This window comes from Entelurus aequoreus, linkage group LG02 (genome assembly GCF_033978785.1).
Source record: "Entelurus aequoreus isolate RoL-2023_Sb linkage group LG02, RoL_Eaeq_v1.1, whole genome shotgun sequence".
NCBI classification, from domain to species: Eukaryota; Metazoa; Chordata; class Actinopteri; order Syngnathiformes; family Syngnathidae; genus Entelurus; species Entelurus aequoreus.
The window spans coordinates 53,914,788-53,939,039 of NC_084732.1; the positions used below are offsets into that span (position 1 = coordinate 53,914,788).

The window sequence follows — 24,252 nt, forward strand, 5'->3', positions numbered from 1 at the left end:
TAGCTCTTTGTTATCAATGCGCCACTGAAAAATAGTTTGTCTGCGTTAGCGCTTATGAAAACAATATTGCTAATATTTGGTTAATATTCAGTCACGATATGTATATAGAGTATTGTTGGCAGTTTTTGGATGTTTATTTAGAGGGCTTTGTGGACGCAATAGAGAGCCCCCATTGATTCATTTGTTAGTTTACTTTTTATGTATTTATTTATTTACGACTTAAAATGCATAAAAAAGAAAAACATATGTGTTCATGTCTTACAAGGGGTGTGAATGATAGACAGCACATCTCTTTCTATTTTTTGGATATTTTTAGTATGACTGATTTGCTGATATGGTCAGAGTGCAAAAAGGTTCCCACCGTGACATCATCCAACCCCGAATCTACGGAAATTGCCTAAGACATTGGCAGTGTAATATTCAAAATGGCCGTCTGAAATTGTGGCATTTTGTGACGTTAAGACTGTATTTTTACATACTTTGCAGATTGATATAAAAATGGATGTGGTTTAATGGATACAATGAAACACAATTCAGTATTTAAAGTCAACTTGTTTTTCTATTCTACATGTAATTTAAATTTACTTAAGTAAAATTTACTAAATTAGCTCAAAAACCTAACATGAGGCTTCTGGGTCTTATGCCGCCCTTATTCTTGGTTGTCTGTGTGCAAGTAGAAGAGGTTGACGGCATGGATGACTGACTGGTGTGCGGTTCATAATGTCGCCAAAATAATTATTGGATAGACAAACCATTAATTTCTAGTTTGTACACTGTATAATCTACAGCATGTTTGATGTAAGTGTGGCATCAAGATTATTGCTAATTGGACTACAATTACAGCTGTAGGCACTGTATTAGAAAGCCTCTTGTCATACTGTAACTTGCCGTATTATGAGAAGTGGGGGCGATCGTGAGCTAACAAATGCATGTTGCAACCATGTCTAATCAGCAAGGAAGCAAGAAGCATTTGTGGGAGTTTTGGCCAGATGAAAAAAAAATGTAAATGCTGTGCTGAATGAATACATTTGGCTTTTTTCAGAGAAAACAAAGGTGAACATACAAATAATGACTTAATGGAGGATAGTGCATGAACTTCAGATAAAAATACACTACAAGGTAAGATAGACTACATTTTTTTTATTTTATCAAAGAAAATAAATGAGACCAAGCACCTAGTTGATAATTTTTATTGTTATCATCTTAATAAGCAAGCTCTATTAGAATATATGTATGCATGTTTGTAGAATATATATAATAATGAAGTTATCAAAAAATGGTGTTTCATAATTTTTTGTCACTATCCAAACAAAAACTGTAAGTAACTAAGCAAAACAAACAAAGAGTTCAAGTTTAAAATAAGATATGCAAAATATTATGATTCACTATTTATTATATTGTTATATAATATTTATTATTTGCTTAAAGTAAAACATTACCATTATTAAAAATGAAACTATTATGTTGCCTTGCTGCTTGCAAGCACTCACAACATTGTGCACATTGCAACTTCAATCTGATATGAAAACAGTTATGTGCCAATGTAAATGTCTTCCAGCATCTTTACGGATGTAATTGAGAGAGAAGAAGCCAGATTGGCTGGCCTCGTCACAGACCATGGAGCATATTTTAGGTCTCATGTCAGATCAAGTTGGCAGATACGCGGCGATCTGTCAGCTTTCACCAACTATATCATTTGTAATTGTACAGACAGGAGAGGCTTGTGTTAGGATATGTGCAATAATCCCTTCTGTTGCATCTTGGAAATATAAAAACATTTGAATCTAAATCTCTTAATGTGAACGCACAGAATATGTTAAAAAAAATATATAGACATTTACACATAAACTCTTCTTATGGGAATTTAGTAAGAAGTAACACACAAAAATAATTTAAAAAGAGCCAAGTAAACTTAATCTCCGTAACTGCATATGCACAAACCTCTGAATTAATACACAACCTAGAAAAAGGCAAGTTTTGTGTTATAATACTCCCCTAAAAATGAATTTTTACAGATGCCTTATAGAACCTCCAAATACAGACACACAATAATTGTAAAATTTAGATACTGAAATGTTCAAGAAACAAAGACTCTAAAGTCAGACGAAAACCTGGAGTTTGAACCTTGATCGTGTGTTCTGACTTGATAGAGCAGCATATCTTGTGAGATTTCAGTCCAGGTAGTGTCGAAGGAATTAGTGTACTTTTTCTTTCTGTTTTTTGACAGTACCAGTTATGGCAAAGAGCAACAATATGTTGACAACCATTAAACGAGAAATTAAAGATGAAAGTGGTACATACATCAGTCTAATGTGACAAAAGTGACAGGTTGACATCAATAAAAAAAAAAATGGGAACAAAATGTACACCAGAGCAGATGTCCATCCATCCATTTTCTACCGCTTATTCCCTTCGGGGTCGCGGGGGGTGCTGGAGCCTATCTCAGCTACAATCGGGCGGAAGGCGGGGTGTTTCATCTAAATGTGACCTGCCAGATACACAAGTTGATCTCCATTTATGTTTTTCACCACATCCACATATTTATCATGTCATCATGAGTTCATAATAAAAAACAGTAACAGTGGCAAAGTGGTAAAGTTATTTTGTATATGTTGCTTCAAATTCCAGAAATGAATTAAAAATGTAAGGGTTAAAGCTTTCTAAGGGTCCCCAAAATATGTCACCTTACAGTGCTTTTCATGATACTAAAATCTTACAAGAACAGGCTTTTCTGTACTATATCTGTGTCCCTTCCATCCAACACAAGGTGAATGATTTAAGGCTATCTATCTATCTACAGCAGGGGTGTCCAAACTTTTTCCACGGATGGCCGTACACGGAAAAATTAAAGCATGCGGGGACCATTTTGATATTTTTCATTTTCAAACCTTAACAAAATATATGGATTTTTTAATTTGTTTTAACCTTTAGGGCTCCCGGGGACCATAAAGGGTCTCAGTCATTAAAATGTAAAAAATAAGTCAAATTATTATTATTTTTTATTTAACGCTTACAGTAAATCTCTATATCAACTTCAGGTTGATATAAAGTAAAAAAAAAAAAAAAAAAGGTTTTATGCCTTTTCTGTCAAAGACAACTTAGTTTTTTATAGTAAAACTGAAATATGCAGTATTTAGTAATTAGAGCCCTAAAAGATCAATAATGCAGGACACCATTGATTTTAATTATTTAATATTTTTGAGTAATCACAGTGAAAAGTTAAATAAAATCCTACTAAATATATTTGAGATCCAAAAGGTCCCCCACTCATAAAGTGATACATTTGTATTAGGTTTTTTTTACTTTTAACGCTTAAATTACGAGATCAACTTCAGATATATCTGTCGATTTTACATTTGAACTATTATTTTGTTTGTATTATGCTCTTTTGTCAAATAAAACTTTGATGTTTTTTTATGGCAACCACACAATATATGCAATATTTTTTCCACATAAAACATTTGAAAGTGATATTTTTTAAGTAATAATTCATCATAACATACATTTTTAGTCTTTTTTTTTTTTAGCAATGGCAAGAAAAAGAAAAAGAAACAAAGACAAAAGAAAAAAACAGCCTACATGGCAGCTTTGTGTCAACATTGCAACTTTTTCTTGTTAGATTTCACCTCATTCAACTTTTTTTAAATATTTTTTTTAATTTTTGCCATATTATCAATTTTGCAATTTTTTGCAGAATGAGTGGCGGGCCGGTAAACAATTAGCTGCGGGCCACAAATGGCCCCTGGGACACCCCTGATCTACAGTATCTATAGAGTGTAACAGCTGCCTGTGCCGGACTAAGTGAAGGACTCAAGTACTGAGTCCTTCAACACTTTCACTCAGGCAGGAGCTTGCCTATATGAGAAGGCCGGATCCGAGTATAATAGGAGGGATGCTGTGGTGCCTTTTGTGAGACCTGCAGCACAACAGCCTACAGTACACTGATCTCTTTTGCCTTGTTTTCTCACGAGACACAAGCGCAGGTCTGTAGACAATTTGAGCAGGACAAAAACAGTAGGATGGCCAAATTAGGATCACCACGTATTTGTGTTGTAATCCTGGCATTCACAAGGTCACTGGACATTATTAACTTACTGTTGGAACACTAATACATATGTATTTCATTAAGGTTAGTGTCACTATAGTGAAAACATTACAGAATCAGGGAAGAAGTAATTACACAAAAGCTTTCAAATGGTTGGCAGAGGCGAAAACGAGGCGTAAGGTAAGTTGTTTCCTTTGGATTTCACAGGAGAATGTCTGCACAATGAGCACCGACTGACATGAGTGATTGTTTAAAATTCAGTTTCAACCACCTGCACTCTTTTCACACAACCTAACAGTTGTCAGCCGTGGTCCAAATGCAGTGCATGCATGTGTGTGTCGCCGGTATTGTTCACATTGTAGGGACATACAGTCAAGTGTTTACACGGTCATCGCGGCAACTCACCTCCCTTCTGGGGACAAAATTACAACCTCAAAATGTCAATATTTAGCTACATTAGGAAGCAGTTTAAGGTTAGCACCAGCTTAGGGTAAGTGTCCAAGAAATTGTTGGAAATCGTGTGAGCGCGCGTGTGTGTGGAGGCGTGCGTCAGTGTGTGCAGGGACTCTAAAATCCAGCACATTTTAATTACTGCCTGGCTGCTCTGTGTGTCTCTTTGATATTGAAATAAAGGCAAGCATCCTCACTGAGTCACTGTACAAATGTTCATCTGATTCCGAAAAAACAAAACAATGCGCCTAACTAAATCCTGCACCTGATTACAGTCCAAGACATGTGTCAAATATACATGCCCACCAAGGCCTCTCCAATTAACTCTCCACATTAATGTGTACTTAAAAAAATCACATAAATGCCTCGCATAAGCTGAATTTGTGTATTTTGAAGTCAAAGTTAATTATGCTACACTATGGACTAAAGGAAAATGACCAATTATTTTGAGAAAAACATTCAGTGGCAGAATGAATGATACAGACCTAAATGGGCCATTTGTGCAATTACAGTATATGGCTCCTGTGAAGATACACATTTTTTTCATCTTGCATTCCTTTAATGTCTGCATTGCTATTCACTTACAGCCTCCGTGTGGGACACAGAGGCCATTGTAGGTGAAAATGGTCTTTAAACCCAACAATTACTCAAAGAATAATGTGATGATAAATTGAACAACCTTTTTTTACTGTTCAGGATGTGAGTAATGCAAGGGATGTTGATATCATCGAATCAAGCGTGAGAAAAGACACCACTTTTTTCTGCAAGCACAAATCCTGTCAACGACACGGCGTACTGACTCTAAAAACAAAGTACAACGTTGTTGAGAAACAATCTGGCAGAGACCTCCACCTAATATGTGCCTGGTCTGCCACTGCCTAACCCTGTTGTCCCGTGGGAGCATTATTCATGTTCAGCTGTATTAACTTCATGTTGGGGTGGGGGGGCACATTACATACTCAACAATGACCAAATATTCCTGTCACTTTGTCTGAATTTTGAGGTATTCTGTCCTGCAAATGAGTTAACACTTAGAAAGACAGCTATCACAACATGTGCCGACACATTTATTATCTGCAACCCTTATGTCGGACTCCTCTAACTTAAACAGGCCTGCTGTTGTTTACCTCTCCCATGTTTATCCTTGCTTCTTACATGCTCTCTCCAGTGATTCAGAGAGTAGGACACCCTTCTAACACACACAGACACACACACACACACACACACACATATGCATATGTTGTGTCCTGTCACTTAGAAAATCTCACATCCAAATCAGCAGCTGCGTTGACGCGCACACAATGACAATAAATAAAACACTGAAATATTAAAGTCAAATTCTTGCAAGTAATTCTCAAATGGTCTTCATGACAAGAACTCACTTTGCTGCACAATATTTTTTTTTAATCTGCATTCCTGAGTGATACACCTGTTAAATATGGCGATCACAGTGCCTTAATTGACTCGCACAGGTTTACAAATAAGCAAACAGCTTATTTTTTCACACAGTGAAATTTAACATCTCACAAAGCCTCAAGTGTTTTATTTGGGTTTTTATTTCACCGCAGACAGATTTGACTTGTGTGCTATGTGCGATACCAAAAGTGTGTTTAATTAATATGATAAAATGTGCATTTACCTTTTTTCTTTGATCCTCCAATACTACACAAACCTGTATATCACCAAGTAAATTTAGTTAGTGGCACTTAGACTAAACATTTTTTTTTACTAAGACCACTCACAGCATTTTTCCCCTTCCCTAAAACAAATAATAGATTTAATACTAATGTGTGATGGCTAAGGGGGAAAGTTCCTCTTGCAAAAGAGGGACATTGGACTTGGACAGAGTACAGGATATGTTTAGACAAGTGAGCCAGGTGGATTCTCCATTCATGCCAAAATTAAAGTCCTAAAATCTTTGAACTCCCTGCTTGCAGGCAAATATATCTCATCTCTGTCTTGTGCTGAGTTCAAAGTGCTCCGTGCAAAAAGAACTCAGAGCTCCCAAAATTACAAAAATGACTATTCAAAATAGGAGCAAACATGATACTGTGCATTCCTGCCATGATAACTATTTTAAACCCGTTTTTCACTTTTACAGCAGCCGGATTTAAGACCAACAAAACGCGCATTACTTGCAAAATACGCTGCACACCTGCATTTATAAATAGCAATGTGAAAGAAAATATGCGGCAAATTGGAGAAGGACGATAAGTGGGTTATTAGTGTGGCACCAAATGGACTCTTTGCGCTGCGAGAGCAACTCTCTCTTCAGCGTGTGCCTGCACAACAATGTGCTGAATGGACAGTCTAATTATAAATGTGCCATTTAGACTCGCATTTGGTGTCCAGGACCACCTTACCTTATGTGGAACCCTGCCTCCTCTCCTCTGCACCCACACAATTGAAATCGCAAATAAAGTTTTTCCCCTACTCAAAATTGAGGTGATTTTTGTGGTTTAAGGAGCCAGATAAGTGTTTTTTTTGTTCGTTAATTGTTCACAGGGGATGTCATAATACGCGCACGGTCAAGAAAAAAAAGATAAATGTCCGCATATTGAACGCAATATTTTTTTATTCTCCTTGCACAGTTTGCACACTACTGGAGGCCAGTCAGTGTCAAATTATTTTTATGCAATTACATTGTGTGTTGTATGTTTAATTTATTCACATTTTATATGTATAATTTATTCTGATACATCATATTTAGATAATATTTGTGCACATGTATCAGCTCTCAAAATTGCATGTTTAAAAAAATGCATGTTTATTCTCGCACTACATTTACTGATTTATTTGTCTTTAAATACTCACTTAAAGGGCAAATAACATGTACTGTTTATGGGGGCGTTATTTACACTTTCCCACAAAGCTCACTTGCCAGATCGCCGTCTTTCCAGGCTTTGCTCTTAAATGGAGAAGAGTGTGCGCAAGTACATCTCCTTTAAATGGACAAGCCTTGCGATTGTTGAATTTAATTTATGACTTGTGCATTCTTTTGAGGTCAATTCCCCCGACCTCTGGAAAAGTGAAGGAAGAGCGCGTTCATTCCCAGGCTAAACGGGGACACCGTTGTCTGTCATTGAAAAAAAATAAACCATTACAAAATTAGTTTGGGTTAAAATGATAACTTTGGGTTGGTGGACAAAATGAGACTGGAGTGGGACGCGCACGGCTGGCTCACAAGTCTGCCGGGCGCGCATCACATCCTCAGTGAAAGGTGCACTTTGGAAAGTTACGAGCCGTGGTAAAAACGTTCGGAAAATAGTGACACGATCACGTGTGTAGCAAATAATGTTAAATTAAGTGGGAAAACTCGCTGCTTGTTGTGGGTGACGTGCGTGTGCGCGTGTACACGGCGAACAAGTTAACAAGTTGCAGGACCAAGCCGGCGCACGCCTGCTAAAAAGACAAACAATAAGAAAATCAAGTTGAATCAGAGTGAAGTTTTAAGGTGAATTTGCCGCAAATTAAGTAACTTTGAACGCAGCACGAGTGCGCCTGAGTCATCACTTGTCAGCGCGCGCGGTTCATGTCTCGTGCGCACCTACGTCTGCGTGAACCGGCTAAAAGTTCCCAAACAAACAATGGCGTCCTGACTTCCTCTTAACTTCGAGTCACACCTGCCCCCTCTTAAGAGACGCGAAAGTACAAGAGGACAACAAGCGTGAGGTAAAAAAAAAAACAAAAAAAAAAAACAAAGAGTCGGACGTGTTGTTTACCTTGACGACGTGAGTCGAGGCGAACGTGTCCTCTTCCCGCGTTGGACAAGACAAGAGGAAGGGGGGAAAAAATGGTGGTCGGTCGGTCAACTTAACAAGTCTTGTTCGAGCGGCACCATCAGAGGAGGGTCCCGCACACGCTTTCGCTCAAGTTGAGCTGTCCAAAAAGTACAAGTAGCTTTTGTTGCTCTCTGCTTTATCTCCCTCCCTCTTTCTCTCTCTCTCGCTCTCTGTGTGCCCCCCACCCCCCCAAACACACACACATACACAGGGGAAGACGACGGCGTGGAGCTGCTGTCAATCTCGACAATCAACGCGAGCTGCCATGTCGCAGGTATTCTAAGCATTCCCCGTTGAAGACATGAGAAAGTGAGTGTCCAGGGCATTGATCCCGAGGAGGGAGGGAGGGAGGGAGGAGGGGAGGGAGGGGAGGATGGGGGAGGCAGGACTCACCCATAGTGACCCCCCCCCCCCTTCCTCCCCCCTCCTCCCGGATGAAAGAGAGTGAGGGAGTCACTTTATTAGGAACGCCAAGATGAACGTCACGTCCATTCACACAGTGGTGGACAAAACGCAGAAGTCCGTGAAGAAGTGACGCAATTTGCTATCACGACAGAAGCACGTGCTCGAGACATAACTCACAATTTTACCCATTCAAAAGTTAAAAAAAACATAATCGATAATGTCAAGCTGTCTAGACTTTTAACATTTTGTTTAATACGTCCAATTTTATGAGCGGTCTGTGCCACCAAAACGTTTTAATCAATCAAAAATGGGTTAAATAAAGGAGCAATGTATTCATATTATTATTTATATTGGTACCCGAAAGGGACAAGCGGTAGAAAATGGATGGTCAATGTTTGATAAATTATTCTTATAATTATTATATTATTATTATTAGATTGCATTCAATAATCGCATAAAAGATTGCCAATTATTATGAGGTGAACATTATACAATAACATAACTACATTAACAAAATGTATCCTGGAAATATCAATATCAAGAACATTTGCGCCGTTATTTGAATGCACATATCCTTTTTTTTATTTTTAGATTTGACTAAAATTACCAATATAACCGATTGAAATAAAAAAAAATGTATACTTAAAGTTGGTGAATGCACTGAATTACAGGTATTGGATTTAAGTGTGAGCCAAATGATTGAAATGATCAGCCATTAAGGAGCCGTTATTTTAAAAATCAACTTTTTATGAAGAGGGGTACATTTGGTCACAGTATGCATCAAACCACAGTGAGGTATCCGCATGAAGCAAAAACAATTAAATGCATTAAGGATAAGTTAATTCTATAAATCATCAGCAGCTATTAAGGTCACCTGCACCTCGTTATTCAAATATGCAACAACTTATTGTATAATGAAGTAAATTCAATAATTACTTACCATTACAGGAGACAGAAGGGGGGCAATGTTGATTATTATCGGAAGAGTCACACACAGCCAAAAATGAAAGATGAAAGGTGGAGAGAGATGAAGACAGAAAGAAAGAAAAGAAAGCGAGAGCCGATTGTAAAACTTACTGAAGTCTCACCACATCAGATAAGAAGTCCGCGTTTCCTTAATTTCCCCTTAACGCACCAAAGCCTCAGATGTCCCTTTACCGTGAACGCGTCAATGTGGTGGAATAAGTCCTCCCATCCGAATGGGACCACAAAAGTGAAATAATATACTGAGTAAATTAAGTTGGAAATAAACTTTAGAAGTTCATCACTGCAGACAAAAATAAAACGTGTCAATTTAATAAGCGATATGACCATCATACATTTAAACTTAGCTGATTGGTTGATAACGAAAAAACACTGACAATCCTGTAATGCTGCAGGTACAATATAATATCTAAAAGTCTTGTGGATGAAGCGTTCAATCTCTTCGATCCGTTGCATGTGTCTCATACGCCACCCTTCGGTCACTTTTGGTACAACATGTAGTCCATCCTGGCTAACTCAATGAAGGCCTTCAAACCTGCAAAGAAGCCAATGTCTTAAATGCAGCTTGTTTGTTTTTAATACATTTAAGAATGTATGTAGCGTAAATACATTTTGTGTAGTGCAAAATAATTGTATAGGTGTATCATTTGTCATATGGTTGAAATACAGGTGGTGTTATTAATGTGAGACTAACTAATTGCTTTGTGTTCATAAGCTGACATTTAAGCATGCGTCGTCTTGCACGCAAACAGCAAAAGACAGTCCGGCGCGTCAGAGGCGCAGGGCATATTTGCATAGTCTTATGAGCCTTTGATGCATCTTGAAATTCTAGTCTAGCCTATAAATATTTGAAGAGGAGAGTGCGAGAAAATCAACATTTTTGTTACAATAAATTAACATGTGTTCTTCTCCTGTTCTGCATGCTGGATGAGAGTGAGCGTGAACAGGGGGCTGCTTTGATTCTTGTGGGTGTTTCTTTAAAGGTGTGCAGCTGCTTCACATTTAATCTCTCTCAGTGATATCTGCCGATATGTAAGTGGGAAACTGTTAATTGCAGAAGCATCAGGTGCACATGACATAAGGAGTTGAAAGGAAACACAATAGACGGACTGTGTCGAAAGGATGTTATGTTGTGTCGCCCAGCTTTCATTGCAAATTAAAGCAAGCAGCAGTAAGATTCAAGGCAGTGCTTCTTTTAGTTAAATACTGAGTTTTATTTTGGTGGCTGTTCATCCGTTGCTCCCCTCAAGATTGCTTTTTACAGACATTTTTAATGTATATCGCTGTATTTAATCAGCGGCAGACTCATTTTACTGCTGTAGTAGTGCATGGCTGACAAGGAGAATTAAAGAGGCAAGAGGGAAAGGACATTTTTGCTGTTCTGCTCCACATTTACCACCAAGCCACTGAGCGGGATAAGTGATGTGAAAATGAAGGGATGCGTCGTCATTTGAGATTTGTAGTTTCTGAATATAAATGCAGGCTGTGGTTTAGTAGTTCTCCAGTTCACAGCAGTGGCCTTGATATTTTTTATCGGGTGAAGAGTGTAAATGTTTGTTTACCAAGACTTTATTTAGGGACAATCGAACATGTGTGCACACATTGACCCGCCAGCAGGGGTCATGTGCACTGACATGATGCAAGGGCTTGTCCAAGACTACAACTTTGTCACCAACAAATGCAGTTATGCCATTAACCAAGACAGCATCTGCATACATGCAAATCGTCCGCCTTGCAAAGTGGGACGCTCTGTTCTTATTAATTGACCCAAATCCCTCACTTGTAAGTTTGAAGTCCGTCAAAGTTTAGTTAGAATTAAATGTTTCCTTTCAAGCTAACAGAGGAGCAGTGGTTATTCATGTTGAATTAAGAAGTGCAACTTGTCACTTCTAATTATATAGTTTGGAGGGACATTCTTACATATCTTGAGACAGCAAATATTTTCTCTGAGGCTCTCATGGACGTGTGTTTATTTGTTTTTTTTGTGGTAGTAAAGAATTACAAATGCATACAGCGGAACGTCTGAATTTGCCGTCATGCATGACAAGACCCTCGCGTGTCATCTGTAGAACGGTACTGGTGACAAAGAGGAAAATTGTGATTATGACCATAGAACTGGAAAATGATCATTTGGGACATGGGAAAGAGATACATGTGTCTCACTCTAGGCTGAGTTGTCAATGATAATAAAAGGGAACATAATGAACTGTATTGACCCAAGTAAGAAAACCCTGAATATAAGATGACCACTGTTTTTCAAAATCTTTTTTAGGGGGATTAAGACATAATCAAAGACAATAGAAGACACGAACGATGAGTCTCTTTTTATATCATGTTTTTTAAAATTCCAATAATCACATTCCATTCATTTTTTATTAATCCTATTTTTCTTAGCCTTTTGGATAGCTGCTTTGCAGAGCCGGGCCAGGGCTGGGCCCCATAAAGGGGCCCTCCTAAACCCAAATAAAAAGCTCATCCTAGCATACTTCTTTAGGTTTACTATCGACGAGCTTTAACCAAGTTTTGCTACTTTTGGTGAAATTTGCATTTTCCCGACATGTATTCATTTTCTTGCTTTCAACACAGCATCAACACATTCACAGGATGTAGAACAATTATTAAAGGGGATCTGAACTTTTAAAAAAACATTTGCCTATCATTCACAATCTTTATGTAAGACAAGAACACATATGTCTTTTCTTTTTTCATGCACTCTGAGTCATAAACAAACGTTCGCAAAATCCCAACCATCCTAATTCTTACAATGGAGTCAAGTTAAAGGTAAAGTACCAATGATTATCAACACACACTAGGTGTGGTGAAATTTGTCTTCTGCATTTGATCCAACCCCTTGTTCACCCCCTGGGAGGTGAGGGGAGCAGTGGGCAGCAGCGGTGGCCGCGCCCAGGAATCCGTTTTGGTAATTTAACCCCCAATTCCAACCCTTGATGCTGAGTGCCATGCAGGGAGGTAATGGGTCCCATTTTTATAGTCTTTAGTATGACTCGGCCGGGGTTTTAACTCACAACCTACCGATCTAAGGGCGGACACTCTAACCACTAGGCCACTGAGTAGGTCAATGGGGGCGGCATGGCGTAGTGGGTAGAGCGGCCGTGCCAGAAACCTGAGGGTTGCAGGCTGCTCCCCGCCTCTTACCATTCAAATCGCTTCCGTTGTGTCCTTGGGCAGGACACTTCACCCTTGCCCCCAGTGCCGCTCATACTGGTGAATGAATGATGGGTGGTGGTCGGAGGAGTCGTAGGCGCAAACTAGCAGCAAATCTAATCCATTATCATTGTTATTATAATGGGAGTGCCTCGACTCCGCCCACAAAGCCCTCTAAATAAGAATTAGTTGATCGATATAATATACTAGGGCTGTGAATCTTTGGGTGTCCCACGATTCGATTCAATATCGATTCTCGAGGTCACGATTTGATTAAAAATCTTTTTTTTTTCAATTCAACACGATTCTCGATTCAAAAACGATTTTTTTCCCGATTCAAAAGGATTCTCTATTCATTCAATACATAGGATTTCAGCAGGATCTACCCCAGTCTGCTGACATGCAAGCAGAGTAGTAGATTTTTGTAAAAAGCTTTTATAATTGTAAAGGAAAATGTTTTATCAACTGATTGCAATAATGTAAATTTGTTTTAACTATTAAATGAACCAAAAATATGACTTATTTTATCTTTGTGAAAATATTGGACACAGTGTGTTGTCAAGCTTATGAGATGCGATGCAAGTGTAAGCCACTGTGACACTATTGTTCTTTTTTTTTATTTTCATAAATGTCTAAGGATAATGTCAATGAAGGATTTTTAATCACTGCTATGTTGAAATTGTAACTAATATTGATACTGTTGTTGATAATATTCATTTTTGTTTCACTACTTTTGGTTTGTTCTGTGTTGTGTTTGTCCATCCATCCATCCATCCATCTTCTTCCGCTTATCCGAGGTCGGGTCGCGGGGGCAGCAGCCTAAGCAGGGAAGCCCAGACTTCCCTCTCCCCAGCCACTTCGTCTAGCTCTTCCCGGGGGATCCCGAGGCGTTCCCAGGCCAGCCGGGAGACATAGTCTTCCCAACGTGTCCTGGGTCTTCCCCGTGGCCTCCTACCGGTCGGACGTGCCCTAAACACCTCCCTAGGGAGGCGTTCGGGTGGCATCCTGACCAGATGCCCGAACCACCTCATCTGGCTCCTCTCGATGTGGAGGAGCAGTGGCTTTACTTTGAGTTCCTCCCGGATGACAGAGCTTCTCACCCTATCTCTAAGGGAGAGACCCGCCACCCGGCGGAGGAAACTCATTTCGGCCGCTTGTACCCGTGATCTTGTCCTTTCGGTCATAACCCAAAGGTCATGACCATAGGTGAGGATGGAAACGTAGATCGACCGGTAAATTGAGAGCTTTGCCTTGCGGCTCAGCTCCTTCTTCACCACAACGGACCGATACAGCGCCCGCATTACTGAAGACGCCGCACCGATCCGCCTGTCGATCTCACGAACCACTCTTCCCTCACTCGTGAACAAGACTCCGAGGTACTTGAACTCCTCCACTTGGGGCAAGATCTCCTGCTCAACCCGGAGATGGCACTCCACCCTTTTCCGGGCGAGAACCATGGACTCGGACTTGGAGGTGCTGATTCTCATCCCAGTCGCTTCACACTCAGCTGCGAACCGATCCAGTGAGAGCTGAAGATCCTGGCCAGATGAAGCCATCAGGACCACATCATCTGCAAAAAGCAGAGACCTAATCCCGCAGCCACCAAACCGGATCCCCTCAACGCCTTGACTGCGCCTAGAAATTCTGTCCATAAAAGTTATGAACAGAATGGGTGACAAAGGGCAGCCTTGGCAGAGTCCAACCCTCACTGGAAACGTGTCCGACTTACTGCAGGCAATGCGGACCAAGCTCTGACACTGATCATACAGGGAGCGGACCGCCACAATCAGACAGTCCGATACCCCATACTCTCTAAGCACTCCCCACAGGACTTCCCGAGGGACACGGTCGAATGCCTTTTCCAAGTCCACAAAGCACATGTAGACTGGTTGGGCAAACTCCCATGCACCCTCAAGGACCCTGCCGAGAGTATAGAGCTGGTCCACAGTTCCACGACCAGGACGAAAACCACACTGTTCCTCCTGAATCCGAGGTTCGACTATCCGGCGTAGCCTCCTCTCCAGTACACCTGAATAGACCTTACCGGGAAGGCTGAGGAGTGTGATCCCCCGATAGTTAGAACACACCCTCCGGTTCCCCTTTTTAAAGAGAGGAACCACCACCCCGGTCTGCCAATCCAGAGGTACCGCCCCCGATGTCCACGCGATGCTGCAGAGTCTTGTCAACCAAGACAGCCCCACAGCATCCAGAGCCTTAAGGAACTCCGGGCGGATCTCATCCACCCCCGGTGCCCTGCCACCGAGGAGCTTTTTAACTACCTCAGCAACCTCAGCCCCAGAAATAGGAGAGCCCACCACAGATTCCCCAGGCACTGATTCCTCATAGGAAGACGTGTTGGTGGGATTGAGGAGGTCTTCGAAGTATTCCCTCCACCGATCCACAACATCCGCAGTCGAGGTCAGCAGAACACCATCGTCACTATACACGGTGTTGATAGTGCACTGCTTCCCCTTCCTGAGGCGGCGGATGGTGGTCCAGAATCGCTTCGAAGCCGTCCGGAAGTCGTTTTCCATGGCTTCCCCGAACTCCTCCCATGTCCGAGTTTTTGCCTCCGCGACCGCTGAAGCCGCACACCGCTTGGCCTGTCGGTACCTGTCCGCTGCCTCAGGAGTCCTATGAGCCAAAAGAACCCGATAGGACTCCTTCTTCAGCTTGACGGCATCCCTCACCGCCGGTGTCCACCAACGGGTTCTAGGATTACCGCCACGACAGGCACCAACTACTTTGTGGCCACAGCTCCAATCAGCCGCCTCGACAATAGAGGTGCGGAACATGGTCCACTCGGACTCAATGTCCAGCACCTCCCTCGCGACATGTTCAAAGTTCTTCCGGAGGTGGGAATTGAAACTCTCTCTGACAGGAGACTCTGCCAGACGTTCCCAGCAAACCCTCACAATGCGTTTGGGCCTGCCAGGTCTGTCCGGCATCCTCCCCCACCATCGCAGCCAACTCACCACCAGGTGGTGATCGGTAGAAAGCTCCGCCCCTCTTTTCACCCGAGTGTCCAAAACATGAGGCCGCAAATCCGATGACACAACTACAAAGTCGATCATGGAACTGCGGCCCAGGGTGTCCTGGTGCCAAGTGCACATATGGACACCCTTATGCTTGAACATGGTGTTCGTTATGGACAATCCGTGACGGGCACAAAAGTCCAATAACAACACACCACTCGGGTTCAGATCCGGGCGGCCATTCTTACCAATCACGCCTCTCCAGGTTTCACTGTCGTTGCCAATATGAGCGTTGAAGTCCCCCAGTAGAACGAGGGAATCACCCGGGGGAGCACCCTCAAGTACTCCCTTGAGTGAATCCAAAAAGGGTGGGTACTCTGAGCTGCTGCTTGGCGCGTAAGCGCAAACAACAGTCAGGACCCGTCCCCCCACCCGAAGGCGGAGGGAAGCTACCCTCTCGTCCACCGGGTTGAACTCCAACATGCAGGTTCTGAGCCGGGGGGCAACAAGAATTGCCACCCCAGCCCGTCGCCTCTCACTGCCGGCAACGCCAGAATGGAAGAGAGTCCATCCCCTCTCGAGCGTCTCAAGAGATGGTGTCGAGACTGATCCCGAGAAAGTCATTGCACTGAAAACGTGGCCAAGGCCACAGACCCTAAAAGAATTGAAGTCCTTTTTAGGCTTCGCCGGCTATTATCGCCGCTTTGTCAAGGACTATTCTAAAATAGTGAAGCCCCTAAACAGTCTCACTTCTGGCTATCCACCTCTCAGAAAAGGCCAGAAGATGACGACATGTAAAGGGAAATATTTCAATCCAAAAGAGCCGTTCGCAGAACGATGGACACCTGCTTGTCAGGACGCTTTTGAATGCATCATAGAGAAGCTCACATCTTCTCCCATCCTGGGGTTCGCAGATGCAAAGCTCCCCTATACACTGCATACGGATGCTAGTACTACTGGTTTAGGAGCTGCTTTATACCAAGAGCAGGACGGCCAATCAAGGGTCATCGCCTATGCCAGTAGGGGCCTTTCATCTAGTGAGGCCAGATATCCAGCACACAAGCTGGAGTTTCTAGCTTTAAAATGGGCAATCCTAGAGAAGTTCCAGGACTATCTCTATGGTAACAACTTCACTGTGGTAACGGATAACAATCCGTTAACTTACATACTCACCTCAGCTAAGCTAGATTCTGCCAGTTATCGCTGGCTAGCAGCCCTTTCTACGTTCAATTTCAACATCAAGTACAGGGCTGGAAAAAGCAATCAAGATGCCGATGGTCTCTCCAGGCGACCGCATGGAATGCTGGTTGAGGATGACGCTTCACTGGAAGAAAGAGAGAGAATAAAGCGGTTCACCTCACATCATCTATCATCGTCACCTGACCATCTAAACTTAACTGAAGATGCAGTTACAGCCCTTTGTCACCGACACCTGATAAGAGAAACCGACAACTTACCTTCCATCACGTTGGTTGAATCCCTAGCTCTCAACGCCAACGCTGTTCCAGACATCTACAGTGATGAAGAATTATTAGGTCATGTGACAGTACCCATCTTCAGTGAGGATGACCTCCGAGAACGTCAGGAAGCTGATCCTGCCATCAAACATGTTATTCATCTGTTGGAATCTGGAGGCCCAGCACCTCGGAACATTGGTCCTAATTCTCCTGAACTCACACTGATGCTCAAGGAGTGGAAGCGCCTTGAGATGAGAGACGGTCTCCTGTACAGGAAGCGGAAATGTGAAGAGGAAACGATCTATCAACTCGTTCTTCCAGAGTCCCTCAGAGTCACTGTACTCAAGTGTCTCCATGATGACATGGGACACATGGGCATAGACCGTACCATTGACTTAGTACGGTCAAGATTCTACTGGCCACGAATGGCTGCGGATGTTGAGCACAAGGTCAAAACCTGTGGCCGTTGTGTTAGGAGGAAGACTCCGCCTGAGAAAGCAGCACCGCTGGTCAGTATCCAGACAAATAGGCCAATGCAATTAGTCTGCATGGACTACCTATCACTGGAGCCTGATTCCCACAATACTAAGGACATTCTGGTCATCACAGACCACTTTACAAAATATGCAGTAGCCATACCCACGAAAGATCAAAAAGCTACTACTGTTGCAAAGTGTCTGTGGGAGCAGTTCCTGGTTCACTACGGCTTTCCTGAACGCTTGCACAGTGATCAGGGAAGAGATTTCGAATCCCACACTATTAAAGAACTGTGTGCCATAGCCGGTATCAAGAAAGTGAGAACCAGTCCTTATCACCCGAGGGGAAACCCGGTTGAGCGGTTCAACCGCACGCTTCTTGGCATGTTGGGTACTCTGAAAGAAAAAGAGAAGAGTCACTGGCGTGATTTCGTTAAACCACTCACACATGCCTACAACTGTACCAGAAGCGAGGTCACCGGGTTCAGTCCCTATGAGTTAATGTTTGGGAGACAACCCAGGCTTCCAGTCGATATTGCATTCAACCTACCCGTAAGGGAAGGAACACCAGTATCTCACTCCCAATATGTGCGAAATCTCAAGTCTCGACTGGAGGAGAGTTATCAAACAGCCATTGAAAACTCCCAGAAGGTTGCTGAGAGGAATAAGCAGCAGTGGAATAAACGAGTCAGAGAGTCTGCACTTGAAGTGGGAGATAGAGTACTGGTGAGAAATGTCCGTCTGAGGAACAAACACAAACTCGCTGACAAGTGGGAGTCCGCTGTGTACAGTGTCTTACAACAGATGGGCGACTTACCTGTTTACAAGGTTCAGCCAGTAGATGAAGATGGTCCAGTCCGCACTTTACACAGGGATCTTCTGCTGCCATGCGGGCAATTGGTTGAAGTCGAGGATGAGGAACCCAATCAGCCAAGGCCGATTCGTCGTCCCAGGACAAGACAATGTTCTCCTCAGGTCCAAGAAGAGGAAAGTTCTGAGTCTGAAGAGGAGTACACAGTCCTTCCCGAGGAAACCTCAGCTCTCACTGAGAAGAGATTTACAAAGGTCTATGACATCCCTAAACAGCTGGTTGTAGCTGACAATCCTCCCACAGAAAAGGAAGTGGGCGAGACACTACAAACCCAATCACAAGTGGAGTCCTCTGCTGGTAATGAGCCTGCGTTGCCAGTTGAAAAAGAAAAGGAATTTCCTGAAGTGGTTGGAGATCACCAGTTGGAGAGTAATGAAAATGGAAAACCGGGAAATGACACTGAAATTCCAGAAGCTCAAGATACTCAAGGCGAGGGAACCGACTTACCTGATGACTGTGGGGAAGGCAATATGGTACGCCGATCTATAAGGTCACGGCGGCCACCAGACCGATTGAACTACCCACTGTTGGGTAAACCCTTCATCTCTTTTGCTCAAAGTCTTTTAGACAGTTTCAATCACGCACTCATTTCCTTAGGTGACTACGACAGTCATGAGGTTATAGCAATTTGAGTCAAGATGTTATAGCACATGAAGGGACTCATGCTGACTTAAGGGGGGAGTGTGTAACCCATATGGAAATATAGTGTCACTAATATATTCTCCTATTATTCATTTCTAATCTATGGTGTGCCAAAGTCACTTTGGTCACTTAAAAAATGTTAAACTTGATGTGTCAAAGTCATGTGGTCACTACAGGGTTAAATTAATGATACATGCACGCAGCACGTTATTCACATGTTGGCCAGTAGAGGTCGCATGCACCTTTCTCATTCCAGACATTCCTTCACTGAACGTCAAAGAGTGAAGGCACGAGTCATATCGTTGTGTTACAAAGACAAGGTTTATAAGTTAAAATACTTGTCACTTCTCAAACCGAGTGTTGGAAAAGCAGCATAAGATAGCCTGGTTCCAGTGGGAGCTGGATTGCTGTGTTTTGTGCTGCTGAGAACTTCAGTAAGTGTTACTTTGTGAGTGAGGCCTACTAGCAAGCCTGTTAGCCTAGCCATCCTGTTAGCGCTAAAGAGAGGAGTTTGATAACAAGACACAGAGTTAAAATGTACAAAACCAATTGGAGTAATATGATGTCTTGAGAGAATGCCTTGTGACATGTTAGCATGTTGCAGTTGGATAACTTTATTGTATTTTCGTTTTGTGTAAAAGAGAGGTTTATTTAATGTTACTGTGTTCAGCCTTAGCAGTGAGCAGAGGAGCTGCATTCATTCCAATGCTGCTAAAAGCACCCTCGTCATTCTGCTTAAAGGGGAACTGTTGATACATTTCATTTATTAAATTGATACAGTTAAAATGATAACCATTATAATACATGATGACCAAAATGTGATTTCAGTTAAATAATCATTTATTTTATTTTGTGATGGTTTAAAAAGTGATAATTCACAGTTCATAATTTAAAGATAAAAGGGTAAAAATCCTTAAATGGATGTAACTCATTTCATTCATTGAAGTCATAAGTAAGAGGTGAAGCTACTATAGTTTTCATGATTTGATGCTGCTGTTAAAGTCTTACAGACTTATATGGAGTACAGTGTGAACCGACCAGTATTCATATATCCATAACTAAATGGTTAAAATGAGTAACTGTGTTTATTGATTTATAATTGAAGTTAATATGGTACCATATGGAAGAGAACTAAGAGTAAAAAGAGTATTCTAACTGATTACATTCTGTACTGCTATGTGCAGATTGGTTTTTGTATGATCCTGAAGTCTGGTTCCAAACTGGACTTGAGTTATGATGGCGAGCCAGTCCCAGTGAGTGAGAGTCTGCGGAGAGGGAGCGTTTGGATGTGGTGTGGCCAGCTGCATCGGTCTCCACACTCTGCAGCGACCTATAACTGAACTGATCCACCATCAGAGTCGCAAGTATCAAACCGAATCAGTATGGAATAACGGATTACAATAGAACTAAGGATTCCCAACCAAGGAATATAGACAGTGTTCAATTCATTACTACCCGGGTAGAATTTACTTTTTCAAAGGACAATTTAAAAAGGACATTTCTTCTATTTTGCTACTTTTGAATTTTTGCAACAGAGCTCTATTTTTATTTATTTTTGGGGGGTATTTACAATTTAAAAAGCACACTGTTCATGTGTTATTGTTTATTATTGTGCAATAAATTTGCCAGCAGTTGTTCTGTGGTCCACTAAGTACGTAACGTCTCATTGCGAGTCTCTCAATTATACAGCCAAGAACCTAGTAATCTTAATTGTTGTACTAACCTGCTATCCTACAGTAGGGGTGCTACACACTCATTAAAAAATAAGCAGTAAGCAAAATAAACAGTAGCTAGCAAATTAAGTATAAAGTGTCAGGCAGCTGAATGTACTCTAATTCATTTACTGTGGGAATTGTGGTCTGTTGTGAGACTTGTCTCGTTTGTCCATCCTAGGCCACCGTAGGAGGAAGAGAAAAATATCTGTCCAGTTTTGTCCGCCCCGCTGCTTTGTTGATCACCATTATCTTAACGTTGTATCATAACTCTTTCTCTGTTGTTTGCTAACATGCTCAAGCAGGAGTGTACATTGAGGCCCAAAGCTGCAGAAAAGCATTTAAGGTGGGGCCATTAAATTTTTTCAGGGGTGCCCGTGCCAAAAATGGATTCCCGCTGCAAGAGCGTGCACGCTAGTTAAAGCTGCAGTGCTGGGGCTTTGTCTGTTCACAACTGATTACTATATGTACGACAAACACTTTGTATTCATGGTTATTGTCAGGATACAGTATGTGTTTGAAATTAATGAATTTAACGTGTCCAAAAATGAAAGAGTTGGCCATTTCTATGGCGTTAATGAGATTGTAAAGGACTGTTATTGAATCGATGTTAATGTGCTAAAACCTCTTTCTTGTTTAGAAGCTACATAAAACATGAACTTTTCTTTGTTCATGCACATAATAAATGTTTATAACGTGTTTGGATGTATCCATTAAATCCAGGTATTCTTGGTTGCCAAAAAGGGATTCAAAGTAAAATTTTGAAATTGCCACATCTCATCTGTGGAGGGCGTGACTGCATGGCATAAAACAGGCTCGCCTGGCGTGTCCTGGGACGATTTCATTTGGACAGTGAGGTCATCATTGACCTATGTAATAGAAAATACTTATCTAATGTATTGATTTTTTTTACAGTTGTTATCAAACTGTCAGCTGTCACGCTCCCCCTTGCGAACACACAGAAACACAAACAGCTGTTTTAGCCTATCCTGACACATCTTGGCTTCACAAACATTTGTACGAAACAGAACTCTTAAAATGACACATAACAATAATCAGGCTGGCTATGTTAACTGAGTGAAACAAAGTTTCATCTATGGAGTTACATCCAGACGGGAAGAATACACTTTTGTCGGTGCATACACACACTACATCACCATGACAACGCATATGCAAATTACTAGCACTGTCTGGATTGATTCGGCCTTTCCAGGAACTTTGTAAAACTCCTTGTTCCATGATTTTCACACAACCAAAAAAAAGGCATCATGGCAAAGTCTGCCTCATTATTAATGAGCCTACCTTCATTCATGACTTAAAGGGAACCTATTATGCAAAACCAATTTTTCTTACCCATTTTTGCGTATTTGGGATCTGCATTTGAATTCAAACCATGGAGGCATGGCACAGATATTTACAGTACAAAACAATTTTGCCATCCTTCATACTTCCTTCAAATGAGCTGTTTGTAATTTGCCCAATTTGAGATGTTGTTCCCAAGTGTGACATCAGCAGATTATCCATGTATGGTAAATATTTACCCAAAGTGCTTTACACGAGTCCGCCATTGTAGTCTGACTCCGTAGTCAATAAACTCCTTTTTCTCTATCCTCTTGCTGTGCAGACTGGCTCATACATGCACATGCATCCTCCGCTGTTGCCATTTCTAATACCAAGTAGCTTATAGTTCTAACTTATATCTGTCAATAGACTCCATATGGAAGCGCTAAAAGCTACAACATGTCTTGACAGGGAGAAGAAGCTGTCTACGTGGAGCCTTTGTAAATAAAACCGCCCACAAAATGGTGCATCCTGAAGAGATGGTCAGAAAGTGGCTTGAAGATGGTCTGTAGAATATAATCTATGCAACAGTTTGACCCAAGAACCACCATTATATGTAATGTAGACCAGTGGTCCCCAACCTTTTTGTAACTGCGGACCGGTCAACGCTTGAAAATTTGTTCCACGGACCGGGGGTGTGGAGGGGGGGAATGGTATTTTTTTGGTTTTGTTTTTGTTTGTCACAAGAAAATACAATCATGTGTGCTTACGGACTGTATCCCTGCAGACTGTATTGATCTATATTGATATATAATGTAGGAACCAGAAATATTAATAACAGAAAGAAACAACCCTTTTGTACGAATGAGTGTAAATGGGGGAGGGAGGTTTTTTGGGATGGTGCACTAATTGTAAGTGTATTTTGTGTTTTTTATGTTGATTTAATTAAAAAAAAAAGAAAAAAACCTTTTTTTTCAAAAAATTTTTTAAATTTCTTGTGCGGCCAATCGATCCACGGACCGGTACCGGGCCTCTGCCCGGTAGTTGGGGACCACTGATGTAGACCACAAGAAAGTGTTTTAAATGTAGAATTTTTTAATTTTTTAAATAGGACCCCTTTAAGCATTTTTGCCTAATTTGTGTGGGGTAGGCGTGTCCGCTGACTTTATGGGAGAACACCAGTAAGGGAAATGAGCGTAACTTCAACTCTTAAAGGGGAACTGCACTTTTTTTGGAATGTTGCCTATCGTTCCCAATCGTTATTAAAAACATGACGATGGATGTTATATTTTTTTTGCATTCTAAATATTAAATAAACGTGATTAACGCGTCCATCCAGACCCACACTTCCCGCCACCTGAACAGTTTTTTCCCCTCGGCCATCAGGCACATGATACATACTTGCCAACCCTCCCGAATTTTCTGGGAGACTCCCGAATTTCAGTGCCTCTCCTGAAAATCTCCCGGGACAACCATTCTCCCGAATTTCTCCCGATTTCCAGCCGGACTTAAGGCACGCCCCCTCCAGGTCCGTGCGGACCTGAGTGAGGACAGCCTGTCGTCACGTCCGCTTGGCCAACCAAAAAGTAACCACAGAACACTATACTCTGTGGTTACTTTTTGGTTGGCCAACGGTTTACATTGTATTGCGCACCCTGACGGCAAGTGTGGGATTTTTATTTTATTGTTTTATTTTTTTCAAAACTTTTATTTATAACATTCAACATCGAAAACGATCCAAAAAAAATAAAAAAATTAAAACAAGTACAGAAACAGTACAAAACAGCGCCAGGGGGTTTGTAAACTCAATAAAACAACTAAAGAAGAATGCAAAATATATATATGTAACAAAATGTAAAGCCATAGGCTCACAGAAGTTCTGTAAATAATCCAAATTTGGAACACAGCATCATCGTTTTCACAGCTTTTTGGTTGTTAGAGGTAGAGAGTGTTTTAATGTAGAGTTCTAAATCTTTTTTAAAGGCACAAAAAACAGGTCGGGTATTG

General features: G+C 41.6%; 1 protein-coding gene across 3 annotated transcripts in view; it reads right to left on the reverse strand.

The window, feature by feature from the left end:
* Positions 1-8,565, reverse strand: part of LOC133635813 (transcription factor SOX-6-like) — a 221,121-nt gene extending 212,556 nt beyond the window's left edge. For all 3 annotated transcript variants that reach the window (XM_062029145.1, XM_062029140.1, XM_062029133.1), the window contains exon 1: positions 8,218-8,565. The gene's annotated coding sequence lies outside the window, so the exon portion shown is untranslated. The remainder of the gene's footprint in view (positions 1-8,217) is intronic.
* Positions 8,566-24,252: the final 15,687 nt, after the last annotated feature.